Source organism: Anolis sagrei, chromosome 3, assembly GCF_037176765.1.
Source record: "Anolis sagrei isolate rAnoSag1 chromosome 3, rAnoSag1.mat, whole genome shotgun sequence".
Taxonomy (NCBI): domain Eukaryota; kingdom Metazoa; phylum Chordata; class Lepidosauria; order Squamata; family Dactyloidae; genus Anolis; species Anolis sagrei.
Genome location: NC_090023.1, coordinates 189,772,156 through 189,786,971, shown reverse-complemented (window position 1 = coordinate 189,786,971; position 14,816 = coordinate 189,772,156).

Sequence of the window (14,816 nt, the reverse complement as noted above, 5' to 3'; positions counted from 1 at the left end):
CTTGAAAATTACCTAGGACCAGCCCTGAAGGTGTGCTAAGAAATTATTGCTAAACGTGGGAGGGGGCAGTGACAGCCACATTTGCTGGTCCACCTCATACTATTTTGGGATGGTCCTGTCTGGAGAAATGAAAGGGCTGTGTCTTTTATTATTGGGTGGGAAGGGAAAAGAGAACTCAGGGAAGGAACGTGATGAACCATGTGACTTTCTGGTTTGCTTTGAAGTTGTGGATCATAGTATCCCCATCGAAATTCTCAATTGTTGAAATAAAGCCATTCTTATTCTCAGAACAGCTTGACTCAATTCTTATACATATGTCCTCATGAAGGGTGAGGAGGGGCATCAGAACTATTCAGTGGCATTCGTCAAATACTGGAAATCCCTCCCTGATTTTAATTTTGTTTTGAATAAAGTGGAAAAACTGTTCCTCCATAGGAATTGTATCTCTTCAGAGGAATATTTCCATATCATACTCTACTCAGGGAACTAGTGTAGTGCAGTGGTTGAAGTTTTGGATTGAGACTTTGGAAGACCAAGGTCAAATGCTCTAGAGCAGGTCACATTCTCACAGTCTTAGGCAGGCCCGTAGCCAGGATTTTGTTTCGGGGGGGGGGGGGGTTGAATTTTTTTCAGGGGAGGTTTCGGGGGGGGGGGGGGCTGAGTTTTGGGGGAGGCTGAGTGAGTGAAAGAGGGTCTAGCCTAGCAAACCTTTTGTATCATTACCCCAATACCCCCATGCATATGGGATATATTGAGTATGATGATCAGATCATGATATGAATAAACATAACAGTTTAAATAATGCACCAGTAAGGCCTTTTCGCGAACCACCATGAGAATTTCGGGGGGGGGGGGGGGGCTGAAGCCCCTCAAGCCCCCCCCCCCCCGGCTACATGCCTGGCCACATGCCTGGCCACAATATCTGTCTTGAACTGGATTATCTGAGTCTACACTGCCATATAACCCAATTCAAAGCAGATAACGTGAGATTTCATTCAGCTATGGGGAAGGGGCCCTAGATGGAGGAAAAGCCCCCATGACAGATTTCTTCTCCTAAGATGCTTAACCTCTCTCCAAATTTGGTTCCTTGTCCCCACCGTCACTTCTTAAATATAGACCAGTGGTTCCCAACCTTTATTTTTAACCAGGGACCACTTGGCCAGAGACTACTCCCCAACATAAGTAACAAAATGGTTACGAATCAGTTTTTGGGCAACTTTAGATTCGGTTTGGTTATTTGGGGTGCTGATTCAGAAAATTGCATTGGATAGACCACATCAGCTGTAGTTTCTGATACAGACCATCTGCCATTAAGTAGCCACCATCTGCTTGCCCACATAAAACCATATTTAATAAGCCTTGGCACTATAATCGCTCAAAGCCAACAGAAAACCTGGATCAGATCCTGGGATATAGGGCCTGTCTGGAAGGGCCCTAAATTACATAACTTTACAGATACTTAACTATGTATCAGAGCACTAAATTGTGATGGTGCATAAGATGATACTGTCTGCAGTCCCTCAAGAGCAATGTGCATGCTACACCTCACTGCATATTCTGCTGCACATTGGGCACCTGCTATATAGTAACATAATAGCAGTTTTCTACTAGATACAGCCATTAGGCAGTCTTGCAATTCTTATTTCAGGAGGCATCAATCCACTTACAAAGGTGTAAGGTCCCTCAAGAGGAATCTAGCCTACTTTTGCACTTTGAACTTAGGGCCCTTCCACATAACCCTCTATCCCAGAATGTCAAGGAAGAAAATCCCACATTATCTGAGTGTGGACTCAGACAACCCAGTTCAAAGCAGATATGCTGTGAATGTGGGTCCAGGATTGCATGCAGCCCATAAATGGCACAGTCTGACAACATTTAAAAGGCTATTCATCACTTGCCTTTCTTCGACTGTTGGTTTGAAGAAACCCTCTTCCTTTTTGCTTTTTTTTACCTTCATCTGTTTGTTTATTTATGATTTATTTATTGACAACATTTGTATATCACTTTTCTCACCTCGAAGGGGACTCAAAGCGGTTTCCACATAGGTAATGGCAAAATTCAATGCCAGCACAAACAATTACAATTATACAGTTACAGTAAGACATAAATCATATTAAAATACATCCATAAACAGTAAAACAATCATTAAAACAGTAAAACAGTCTCATCCGTTGAATTGCCGTTCGAGTCATTGTCTTTCCGAAATGTTGCGTAGATTTGTTTCTACTGCCCGAAGGCCTGGTCCCAAAACCATGTTTTTAATTTTTTTCCTAAAAGCCAGGAGGGAGGGAGTGGATCTTACCTCATCTAGGAGAGTGTTCCATAGGCGGGGGCCAAAGCCGAGAAGGCCCTGTCTCTCATCCCCACCAGGCGCATTTGCGCTGTTGACAGGAGCGAGAGCATATATATAATATGAAATAAAATAATTCCAGGTGCTCTATTATAGAATCATAAGAGTTGGAAGAGACCTCATGGGCCATCCAGTCCAACCCTCTGCCAAGAAGCAGGAAAATTGCATTCAAAGCACTATTGCAATAGGAAGCTTTACAACTACTATTAAATGTAATATATTCCACTTTATTAATTTATTATTATTATATTTATTTATTTACACCCCACTTTATCTCTCCTGCAGGAGACTCAAAGTGGCTTAACATGAAAGTATCAGCATACAGTTTAAAATATACAAATATGCAAACATTAAGGAAGGATTAAAAATAAACAGTATTTTTAAAATCCCAGTTAAACACGATTAAACACCTTTACAGACATGACACAGTACAACTGTCATATTGCAAAGAACTTTGAAGTCAACATTAATTTTCTAGCACCATCTCCTTTCTTGTGGTTTATGATCACATGGAGATAACGTCAAGGTACCATAATAACAAAAGTTTTGAATGAACAGGAAACCAAGGGAGCCCTCTTGTGGCAAGTTTCACATACAACAGGTTCCACTTATAATATATACACTACCACTATAATTATTTTTTTTCTGTTGATCTCTTGTGATCTACAAATCTACCTGCTTGAATCATAAAATTTAGTATGTTGTCCATTTCAAGTGAGCATGTCTCTGTGTGTACACACACACAGTGCTTCTCAAGTGTCATTCCACAGGTGCAGGAATAGTGACAGCATTCGATGTTTTTATATTGTGAAAATTATAACATTGGTGCTTAATCTACACACTGTGGTAGGCAAAAGGCAGAATTCACTTGAATTTATTTCCTCACTAGCCGTCCCCTGCCATGCGTTGCTGTGGCCCGGTCTGGTGATCTGGAAAATAAAGTAATGAGAAAGTGTTGGTTTCTAATATATATAATTTCTTTCTGCTTGTGGGTAAACAGTATTTCTTGCTGTTTCTTTGCCAGTGTTGATGTGGAGATTGTCTGGTTTGCCTACTCTGGAACATGCAACATATAATTATAATTATATGTTGCATGTTCCAGAGTAGGCAAACCAGACAATCTGTTTAGGGGTCCCTTTCAAATCTATACTATATCTCTCTCTGTGTGTGAATCATATATATCTATCTATATCTATGGCTGGGTGACTCTTTGTCAGGAGGGCTTTGATTAGGTTTTCCTGCCCTGGTGAAGGGAGTTGGACTGGATGGCCTTGAGTATTTTCTGTTGGTCATTGGAGTTCTGTGTGGGAAGTTTGTCCCAATTCTGTCATTAGTGGGGTTCAGAATGCTCTTTGATTGTAAGAGAACTATAAATCCCAGTAACGTCAACTCCCAAATTTCAAGGTCTATTTTCCCCAAAGTCCATCTGTGTTCATATTTGGGAATATGGAATATTTGTGCCAAGTTTGGTCCAGATCCATCATTGTTTGAGTCCAAAGTGTTTTCTGGATGTAGGTGAACTACAACTCCCAGACTCAAGGTCAATGCCCACCAAACTCTTCTAGTGTTTTCTGTTGGTCATGGGAGTCTAGTGTGCCACGCATGGTTCAATTCCATCATTGGTGGAGTTCAGAATGCTCTTTGATTGTAGGTTAATTATAAATCCCAGAAACTACAACTCCCAAATGACAAAATCAGTTTTTTGAGTGATGGTCGCTCCTTGGGTTAGTAGGTGACTCGTGGCCAAATTTGGTGGCAATTCGTCCGGTGGCTATTGAGTTATATTAATCCCACAAATGAAGGTTACATTTTTATTTATAGAGATGAGAATTGTTTTTAAACCATTATGGGTTTGAACCAATGGAAGTGACGAGAGGTTTAAGCATACAGACAATCTGGAAGTCCAAAGGATTTTTTTGGGGGGGGGGGGGGGGGGAGAAAGAGGCAGACATCTGGATATTTCACGGAAGAATTAATGAATCAAGAGAGTTAATGAGCCAGTGCACCCTGAAGAGATCAAAGCACAAATACATGCAGGCAGGTTCATGTTATCAGAGGAAGCAAGTTACTTGCCTTTCACTTCTATAGCAGCACAGTGAAAGGGAAAGATATCTTAATAGCACTGGCTGGAAGTCATGATCAGAGTCACGAATGTGAAACCTAGAGTTATTTATTCATAACTGATTTGTGTTCACGATCTCTATACATTTAGTAGTGCGAGGCAGGGATTGTAAAGTTCTGACTTAACTGTCAGCAGCTATTCCGAGCAATGCGGTGGTTGTTCCATATTTTTTTTAATAAAGCGAATGATAAGAGTTAGTCTGGCTTGTTAAAGCTTGAGTGTTATTACTAGTAGAGTGGGGAATAAGTTCATGTATGTGCTGTCACGTGCTGGGCCTATAGCAGTTGGCTTTTGAACAGCGGGAAGCCGGGGTGCCTCAAGTGAGAGGCCCTAAGGATTTTCCTATACAGAGTCTTTAGAAGCTTGAAAGGTTTAACAAAGTTCTTTATTATTGCTTAAGTCTTCAACAAATCAAATACTTCTTAGATCTTCAACAAATTAAACAAATGCTTCAAGGCTTGGAATCAACTGGTGGCTTTCTTAATCTTGTCCACAAGGGACAGGCAACTGGCTTCGTGAACTGTTTCTTTTCCTTAAGAGGAAAACCCCTTTTAACCCCTCCTTGGGCAATCTACTTTCTAAACTTTGCTGGTGTGGGCTCTAGTCCTGGCTCCAAACTGCTTCTTGGGTCCTGAGTAGACCTACCAGTCAAGGCTTTGTAGATTCTCCAGCTGGAGTCCTTTGGAACTGTTTCCTCCCGGATGCTGTGAGAAACGAAGCTTCTCTACAGGTGGAGCTAATCCATGTCCTGTAGCTAAGCTTTCCAATGCAAGACTGACCTAAAATGGCTCCCTCTCCTCCCAGAGCCCTGGGGAAAGGGGCGGAACCAAAACTTAACAATGATTGATGGGTCATTGACCCTATAATTGCAAACGAAGGGAAGCTACCTTATTGCAAAATGCATGGAACTTTGTAATACATGCAAACACTCAAAGAAAGAAAAGGTTGACATTGGCTGGAATTCAGTTATGGATTACATGTGCATGGACACCATGCAGTACAACGCAGTGGATCTTATTCCAATCCTCTCTATCTCTGCTACCTGTCTAGCAGCCACTGATATTGTGATGACATGCCGGGGTAGAAGGAAAACTATATGTCTGGCTATCAGTATACCCTCTGATGTACTTCAATTCTTTAAAATAAAGACTCTTGAGACTGGATTAAAGTTAACCAAATAAGTTTACTGGAAACAAAAGGCAAAGTCAAATTCAGTCAGGGTTCTTGAAAGGCGAATCAAAATAAAATATTACAAAGACAAAGTTTGTTGATTGAACTTAGTTACACTGGTAATAAACACTTGACTATATTCGTAGGTAAAATACTTGACTGTAATTGTGGTAAGTCACTTGGTTATATTGGTTACAATAAGGTACTTGGCTACTGATATAATACAGAACTAAAACGGTAAAGTACAGAACTATAATAACTATATGATAAATGTACAGGCTATATTGGCTATGTGGTATATTCCAGACTATGATGGTCAGTACTAGGTATGCTGATGGTATAGTACAGGCTATGATGATGGTATGTACAAACTATAGTGACTATATGGTATATACGTGGTATATACATACTACAGAATGCCTGTTTGGATTGCTAGGAACCCTGACAATTTCTGGCTTTCTCCTCTAAAACTCTGACACAGAAGAAAGAGGAGGGAAAAGCCTTTTAGACAACTTCTGAGGCAAAAGGGCTAAACCAACTGAGATAGGCCTTTAGTGGGTTTTAAGCTCCATCCCTAAAACTAAGCACAAATGGCAAAGTCCACACCAAAGGGAGAACAAAACAAGGAAACGAAACATAGGAGGGAAAAAAGCTAAGCCAAGGCATAACAGATATCAATGGGGGTCTATTCCTTTGTTAATCAGGAAGCAGATGAATGATGGTCCCACTCCTTCTACAAGCAATCTCTAGTGTAACTGCAAAAGTAGGACCTCTATTACAGTTCCCTTTGCACTAGAGATCTCTCATGAAAGGGCAGTGGGCCATAATCTAACTGCTTCCTGAGCAATAGGGGAATAGATTCCCCCATTGATCTCGATGACTTCTGTCCAGTAAGTCCCCAGTAAACTCTAAACTAGGAGCTATGTTAAATCAGGTATGTAGCCGGCTTCAGCCCCCCCCCCCCCCCCAAATTCTCATGGTGGTTCACGAAAAGGCCTTACTGGTACATTATTTAAACTGTTATGTTTATTCATATCATGATCTGATCACCATAATCAATATATCCCATATGCATGGGGGTATTGGGGTAATGATACAAAAGGTTTGCTAGGCTAGACCCTCTTTCACTCAGACTCAGCCCCCTCCGAAACTCAGCCCCCCCTGAAACCCCCCCTGAATATTTTTTACCCCCCCCCCCCGAAATGAAATCCTGGCTACGGGCCTGTGTAAAATCATGACTATGAAACAGTAATCAATATGTAACTCTAGGAACTTCATCCCACGGGCTTTGGGCTCCATTTCCATGAGCTTAGGAAACAGAGTCCCAATGGAGGCCTTCACATAATGTGAGGGCACTTCTGGTGGGAATACATGGTGCTCCATTTCCTAAGTTCAAGATGGGAAAGGGGACAAAGCCAGGTAAGGACAGGGAAAGATGGGTGAAAGACGGAGGGAACAGGTTAAGACAGTTCTCTTCACTTTTCCATGCTTTTCCCTCACTCCGTCTGATGAAGTCCTGGGTTATATTTTTGTAACTGCCTAACAGGATTCTGGCCAACACTGCTAATACTCACACATGCTCTTGGATTAAGAAGCAGTTTTAAGCTTATAAGGGTATAAGGGTTGTGTATAAGGGATACACAACTGAAATGGTAATCAGAAACCCCTCTGATTTATTAAGAACCATTTTGTGATATTATGAACAATTTGCTAAATTAGCATCCTGGAGCGACAATGTCTTTCTGTTTTTCAGTCAGTTATTTTGCTTTAATGATGCAGCCAAGACAAACCAGCTGACCTCCTTATAAATTTCCCATGACATTGGAGGATAATTAGTTTGTGTTTGTCTTTAAAGAACATGTCAGTGGTAATCCATCACATTACTTGTTTACAAGGGAAACAGAACTTTTATTTCATGTTGTTATGCTAATAGTATCCTGGGCTCAGAAGTTTGAGCTGAATTATTCTTTTTTCAATATTCTAATTTGCTTGTCCAAGAAAAGTGAAAGAGGAAGAATCCATGATTCGAACTTCTTTCTCCCATATCTCCTCAGACTCCCATCTGAACGAGCTCTATGGGAAGCTGTCCTTGAAAGCCACTTGCAAACCTCAGTTGTGTACACAGTGCTTTCATTAAAATCCAAAGCTTGGAAAAAGTTACATTTTTGAACTATAGCTCCCCTGAACCAATCATGACTATGCTGCCTGGAAGTGTTTGAGAACTTTAGTCTAAAAAAAAACTTTCCCAAGCTCTTATGGCAACTCATGGAACACCTGTTCTCTATGGACCCTTTTCACACAGCCCTATATCCCAGAATATTGAGGCAGAAAATCCCACATTATCTGTGTGTGGAATCACATAACCCAGTTCAAAGCAGATAATATGGGATTTTTCTGCCTTGATATCCTGGGATATAGGGATGTGTGGAAGGGCCCTACATAATTCCTAACTGTCTTCCACTGATCAATGATTCATGCACAAGTTAACAATATTTTGGTACTACCAAAAAAACCCATACCTTCCTATACGAACTAACCTGAATGTTATGCTCTTTGGAGAAGGGTTTCTCTCTCTTAGGGCCCTTCCACACAGCCCTATATCCCAGAATATGAATTCTGAACTCCACCAAATGATGGAATTGAACCAATCTTGGCACACAGAACTCCCATGACCAACAGAAAATACTGGAAGTGTCTGCTGGACATTGACCTTGAGTTTTGGAGTCTAGTGGGCATTGAGCTTGGGATCTACATCCAGAGAGCACTGTGAACTAAAGAGATGATGGATCTGTACCAAACTTGGTACGAATTCTCAATATGCCCAAATATGAACACTGGTGGAGTTTGGGGGAAATAGTCCTTGACATTTAGGAGTTGTAGTTGCTGGGATTTATCGTTCGCCTACAATCAAAGAGCATTCTGAACCCCACCAATGAGAGAATTGAGCCAAACTTCCTACACAGAAACCCCATGACCAACAGAAAATACTGTGCTTTCTGATGGTCTTTGGCAACTCCTCTGATACCCCTTCACAACCCATTCAGGGGTCTCAGCCCCAAGGTTGAGAAACACTGCTCTACTGGATGATGAACATTATGCCACCACATCATTCCTACAGATACAAACCCACTTTTAATGATGTCATACCCCATAAAAGGATTCTGGCCAACTTTATGTTGAATAACTCAACTCAGTTAAGAGCCACCAGTGACGCAATGGGTTAAATCCTTGTGCCAGCAGGACTGCTGACCAAAAGGTTGGCAGTTCAAATCTGGGAATGGGGTGAGCTCCCATCTGTCAGTTTTAGCTTCTCATGTGGGGACATGAGAGAAGCATCCCAAAGGATGGTAAAACATCTGGGTATCCCCTGGGAAATGTCCTTGCAGACCACCAATTCTCTCACACCAGAAGCTACTTGCAGTTTCTCAAGTCACACCTGACAGGGTAAAAAACATGTTTGCCTCCCCTTCATTTCTTATTCCTTTTGCTGCGATCTTTGTATATTTCCTTTTAGTAGTGAAAGGTTTCAAAATAAATGAATGCAGTTTAAGTACTTCTTATCCAAAAATCCAAAGTATTCTAAAACCCATTTCACAGGAAGAATGTAAACTCACAGGGAGATTTGCTATAATCATAATTCCAGAGGTTTTTTTAAAAAATTCTAAACAACCAGAAAATAATACTGACTTCAAGCAGGTACTCGTACTGTATATTCTAGTTCTCCATAACAGTTGAGCTGCTCACTATTCTCTGAGGTCTTCCGTCCCTGATAGTCTCAAAGAGTTAAAACCTGTAATAGAATTTAAGGGCTCCTTGGTAATTTGGCACGTCAGTTTCATACCAGTTATTACTAAACTGCTTCAAGATATTAATGTAGTCATCTCTCTTTAGTCTCAATGAATTGTAATAAAAATGTCACACAGTTAGATTATATATGCCATCACAGCCTTATTTGATTGAGTAGAGCTTCAGAGCATGTCCCTTGAATCATACTGATGAAGAATCGGAAAGGCTTGGAGAACTCTATTGTAAATTTATTTCACTTGCTGAGGCCACTGACATCCTCACTGCCGGTAATGCTGGTGAGTGTGCTTGAAAAGTGTGTGTAGGAGGGTTATAATGCATAGATATTTTGAACAGTACTTGGCGGGTGGTGTCCTTCAGCACAGACAAAGCTGTCTGCTGCTTCAGATAGAGAAAAATACCTTTACATTTTCCGTGATTCAGACTTGATGGGCACACTAGGTGAACTATAAATCCCAGCAACTACAACTCCCGAATGTCAAGATTCTATTTTCCCCAAACTCCACCAGTGTTCACATTTGGGCATATTGAGTATTCGTGTAGAGTTTGGTTCAGATCCATCATTGTTTAAGTCCACAGTGATCTCTGGATGTAGGTGAACTACAACTCCAAAACTTTGACTCTTAGGGCCCTTTCACACAACCATATAACCCTGAATGTCAAGGCAGATAAGCCAAGCACCTCTTACTCTAGAGTAGAAACAGCAGGTGCCAGGTAAGAACGGAAGCCTGCGTACTGTGAAAGAGAGCCAGTGGGTGGGAAGCCCCTCTCCCCCATAATGGTCTGACTTTTGGGGGGCCCAAACCAAAACCAAATATCTACCTTCCCAATTTTGCGAGGATGCCAAAAATGGATTGAGGCCCCCAACAAAAGCTGGGACATGAAACAGGGCAAAGTTTATCCCAAATGCACAACTCTACTTTGTAGCAACAGTAAGGGCAAGAAAGAGCACGTTCAAAATAGTTGTTTGAACATTTTGACAGTTAATATGTCAGCAATCATGTATTTGCTCCTTCTTTCTTTATCTCCTTTGTTCACAGCTCTTACAGCTGATATTAAACATACTAGAGCAGTGTTTCTCAACCTGGGGGTCGGGACCCCTGGGTGGGTCGCGAGGGGGTGTCAGAGGGGTCGCCAAAGATCACCATGAAAACACAGTATTTTCTGTTGGTCATGGGGGTTCTCTGTGGGAAGTTTGGTCCAATTCTGTCGTTGGTGGGGTTCAGAATGCTCTTTGATTGTAGGTGAACTAGAAATCCCCGTAATTACAACTCCCAAATGTCAAGGTCTATTTTCCTCAAACTCCACCAGGGTTCACATTTGGGCATATTGAGTATTTGTGCCAAGTTTGGACCAGATCCATCATTGTTTGAGTCTACAGTGCTCTCTGGACGTAGGTGGACTACAACTCCAAAACTCAAGGTCAACGTCCACCAAACCCTTCCAGTATTTTCTGGGAGTTCTGTGTGCCAAGTTTGGTTCAATGCCTTCATTGGTGGAATTCAGAATGCTCCTTGATTCTAGGTAAAATATAAATCCCAGCAACTACAACTCCCAAATGACAAAATCAGCCCCCTACTCCACCAGTATTCAATTTTCAGTGTTTTGGATATTTGTGCCAAATTTGGTCCAGTGAATAAAATACATCCTGCATATGTGATATTTACATTACGATTCATAACAGTAGCAAAATCACAGTTATGAAGTAGCAACAAAAATAATTTTATGGTTGTGGGTCACCACAACATGAGGAACTGTATTAAGGGGTCGCGGCATTAGGAAGGTTGAGAACCACTGTACTAGAGATTGATGCAACATAGATACATTTGTGTAAAATATCTGGATCACATGGCAATTCCTATACACGATGCCAAGAATGTAGAATATGCTAACCAACATCTGAAATGTTTACCAAGGTAACCAATGTCTGAAAAGTTCATAAGAAACAATAAAGGAACTCCAGTCTACCAAGTCAGGATTCAAAGGGTTTCTCCATTGCGACTCAGTGATAGTTTTGCAGTTTTGTAATCTGTTCTTTGAAAACTACCCATCACAGAAAATGATGCTCTTGTCCTTTAATATTGTTAATAAAATTCAATCATGCCCCCCCATTCACTTTAAAAAAAAGGTTACATAGGTTTAAGGAGTGTAATTTTTCCTCCTGCTGAAATATATTAGAAAATGCCATTACTGTTGTAAAAGCTAATTGATAACGTGATTTGTTATGTTGCCGAGACATAATTCAGAAAGTTATTTTAAAGGCTTTGATGCATGAACAGCACTAACTGTTTTATATTTCTTATGAGAACAGACAAAGCATCAGGTTAAAATAAATGCCGAGCTGCATGAATGAAATATTTCTGGAAGCTTTTATCCTTGTTGTTTGGGATTTTGCCAATGGCTTTCTAGTAGAAAGCTCATATTTCGTACATCATTTCTGCTACAATGCATTTCTTAGTATGGCGGTTAAAGATTTTTTTGGGGGGGGGAGGGGTAAATTTTGAAAGGAAATATATTTTTGAAATTTAAGATTCAATGACCAATCAAAACATATACAATGAACACCAGTATATTGTAAAGCCACAGAAGCCCCCATGTGAATATAGACACTCTGAAACACATCATTTCCCTTCAATTTTGCACAAATTAAAAACCATTTATGAAGTCCCAAGATGGCAGAGGTGGCCCTAGGTAATTTTCAACAGTAAGCAAACAGTATTTTGGCGTCCGCCCCCCCCCCAACCAATCATTGATATGGAGCAGGAACGAGAAGGGCTAGGCGAGGCTCAAGGGCCCGGCCCCTTTGGGAACAGGATCGCCCGACAGTGAGGCAAGGAAGCCGAGGCTCCCCCCCGGACTGCTAGGGCTGTTGTGAGCCGAGGGGGTGCTCCTCCAGTAGCGGTTGAGGGGCATTTACAGAGGTGCCTCTGCGCCCCGGCAAAAAAAGTGTACCGTAACCGCTTACTTTGCGTAATGGACGAGCCGCCCCTGCAAGCAGGATGCAAGTCCAGGACATCCTTACACAGAGTACATTTTTTGATTGTTCACAATGAAGCTGTTATTTTTCTCTTTGAAACGGTTGCTGAGTTTTCAAAGGGGTTTCACAGTCAGAATCACTTGGTTGCTGTGAGTTTTCCAGACTGTATGGCCATGTTCTAGAAGCATTCTCTCCTGACATTTCGCCCACATCTATGGCAGGCATTCTCAGAGGTTGTGAGTCTGTTAGAAACTAGGCAAGTGGGATTTATATATCTTGGAATGTCCAAGGTATGACGAAATGTCAGGAGACAATGCTTCGGGAACATGGCCATACAGCCCGGAAAACACATAGCAACCCAGTTGTCGAGTTAATCCAAATTGCGAAACTAACATGGGTTTTAAAGGATAGAAAAATTGAAAACTTTTTGGATGATTGGAAACTGTTTGCGGAGTTCTTGAGCAATAAGAACTTTACGATGTTATATTATTTGGCTGTGGTTACTTGTGCTGGTACAGCTGTACCAGAAGCTCCCACTTTATTTGCCTTGTATTAAGTGTTTGCTTGCAGCCCAAAGCTTGGGATTCTGCAGCAGGGTGGCTTCCTGTTAAAGTTTGCAGTCATAGGGCAGGCCACTTGTTCATCATCATTAGGTTCTCTAGTCACGCCCCCCTTTTGGGTTTAGAGAAGGGAAGGGAGCCATTTTTTAGTTAGTCTCTGCAAGAATAGCTAATGTACAGGATGTGTACAGACTTTCTCCTGCACAAAGGCTTCAACCCTTAAGACTTCCCGGGGGAGAACATTCTTAAGAACATCTAAAGATTCCCAAATGTTCCAGGGAAACAGCCTTACAGCCCTGAGGAATTTCGGAGGGAATAACAGCATTAAACATCAATTACTCCAGCTAAGTGACTACAGGCCTACTGGTAGGTCCACTCGGTTTTGAGACGCAGTTCAGCCCGGTAGTGGATCCACACCAGTTAGGTTTAGGTTCACAGTTAGCCTGGGAGAAGTTTGGAAAGGGATTTTCCTTTAAAGTAAAACAAAGAAACAGTTAGAAGCCACCAGTTGCTTGAAGCCTGAAAGCATTTGTTTAACCTTTGAAGACAAAAGAAGTTTCTGTTTGATTGTTCATCAATAAAGACTTTGTTGTATTTAAACTCAAGCCCTCTAAATACTGTTTATGGGGGGAAAATCTCTAAAGCTTCTCTTCGGGCCCCTTGGCTTCCCGTTGGGCTCAAGTTGCACGTCCTGTTTTAACAGCAATTCATTTTAAGCCCAGCGGCGACAGAACATTACTAGTAATCTTAATAGGATTATTTAGTTGAATCTGTAATGGTAAAATAATATTTTATTTTTTAATATATAGTTTGGATTAGTATGTCAGAGCCCTTTTGTGTTTCAGTTACTTAGTGTTTGATGTTTTATTTAGTTTGGGTTTTCGCTAGTGCTTAATGTTTTAGTACTGTGTGACAGGTTTTGTTTTTTTAGTGTAGTCCTAGTTAAAAACACACTAAGGAACCTCATCACATTGATGAAATTAAGTGTCCTAGGGTGCTGAGAGCCTTCTTTGGGGACGTAGGCCCATGGTAGTCATCACACAACATTGTGTGGCTTCTGGCTGTGGCTCCACTGGGGTGAGAGTGTTGCCGGATGCTTTCCCTGCAACATGGGAGGCTTCCCGTATTGTGCTAGCTCCAGTGGAGCCAGCACACTTCTGCCCTATTTGGGTGACACTTCCTCTGTATGATCGCCCCTCGTGTCTGCTGTTTCACCATGCCTGCTGGTGAAATGCCGGGGGGGGGGGGGGGGGGGCTTTCACGTGTGACGTTTCATTGGTTGTGAATTATACAGTTTGTGTTAAAATTAATAAATAATTTAAATGCAAACTAATTTTAAAGTATATAGTATTTTTAATTATTTACTAGCCGTCCCCTGCCATGCGTTGCTGTGGCCCACATGGGGGTTCTGTGTTGGAGGTTTGGCCAATTCTATCGTTGGTGGGATTCAGAATGCTTTTGATTGTAGGTGAACTATAAATCCCAGCAACTACAACTCCCGAATGTCAAGATTTTATTTTCCCCAAACTCCACCAGGGTTCACACTTGGGCATACTGAGTATTTGTGCCAAGTTTGGTCCAGATCCATCACTGTTTGAGTCCACAATGATCTCTGGATGTAGGTGAACTACAACTCCAAAACCAAAGGACACTGCCCACCAAACCTATTTTCTGTTGGTCATGGGAGAACTCTGTGCCAAGTTTGGTTCAATTCCATCGTTGGTGGGGGTCAGAATGCTCTTTGATTGTAGGTGAACTATAAATCCCAGCAACTACAACTCCCAAATGACAAAATCATTTTTTTTGAGTGAAGGACATACATTGGGTTGTTAG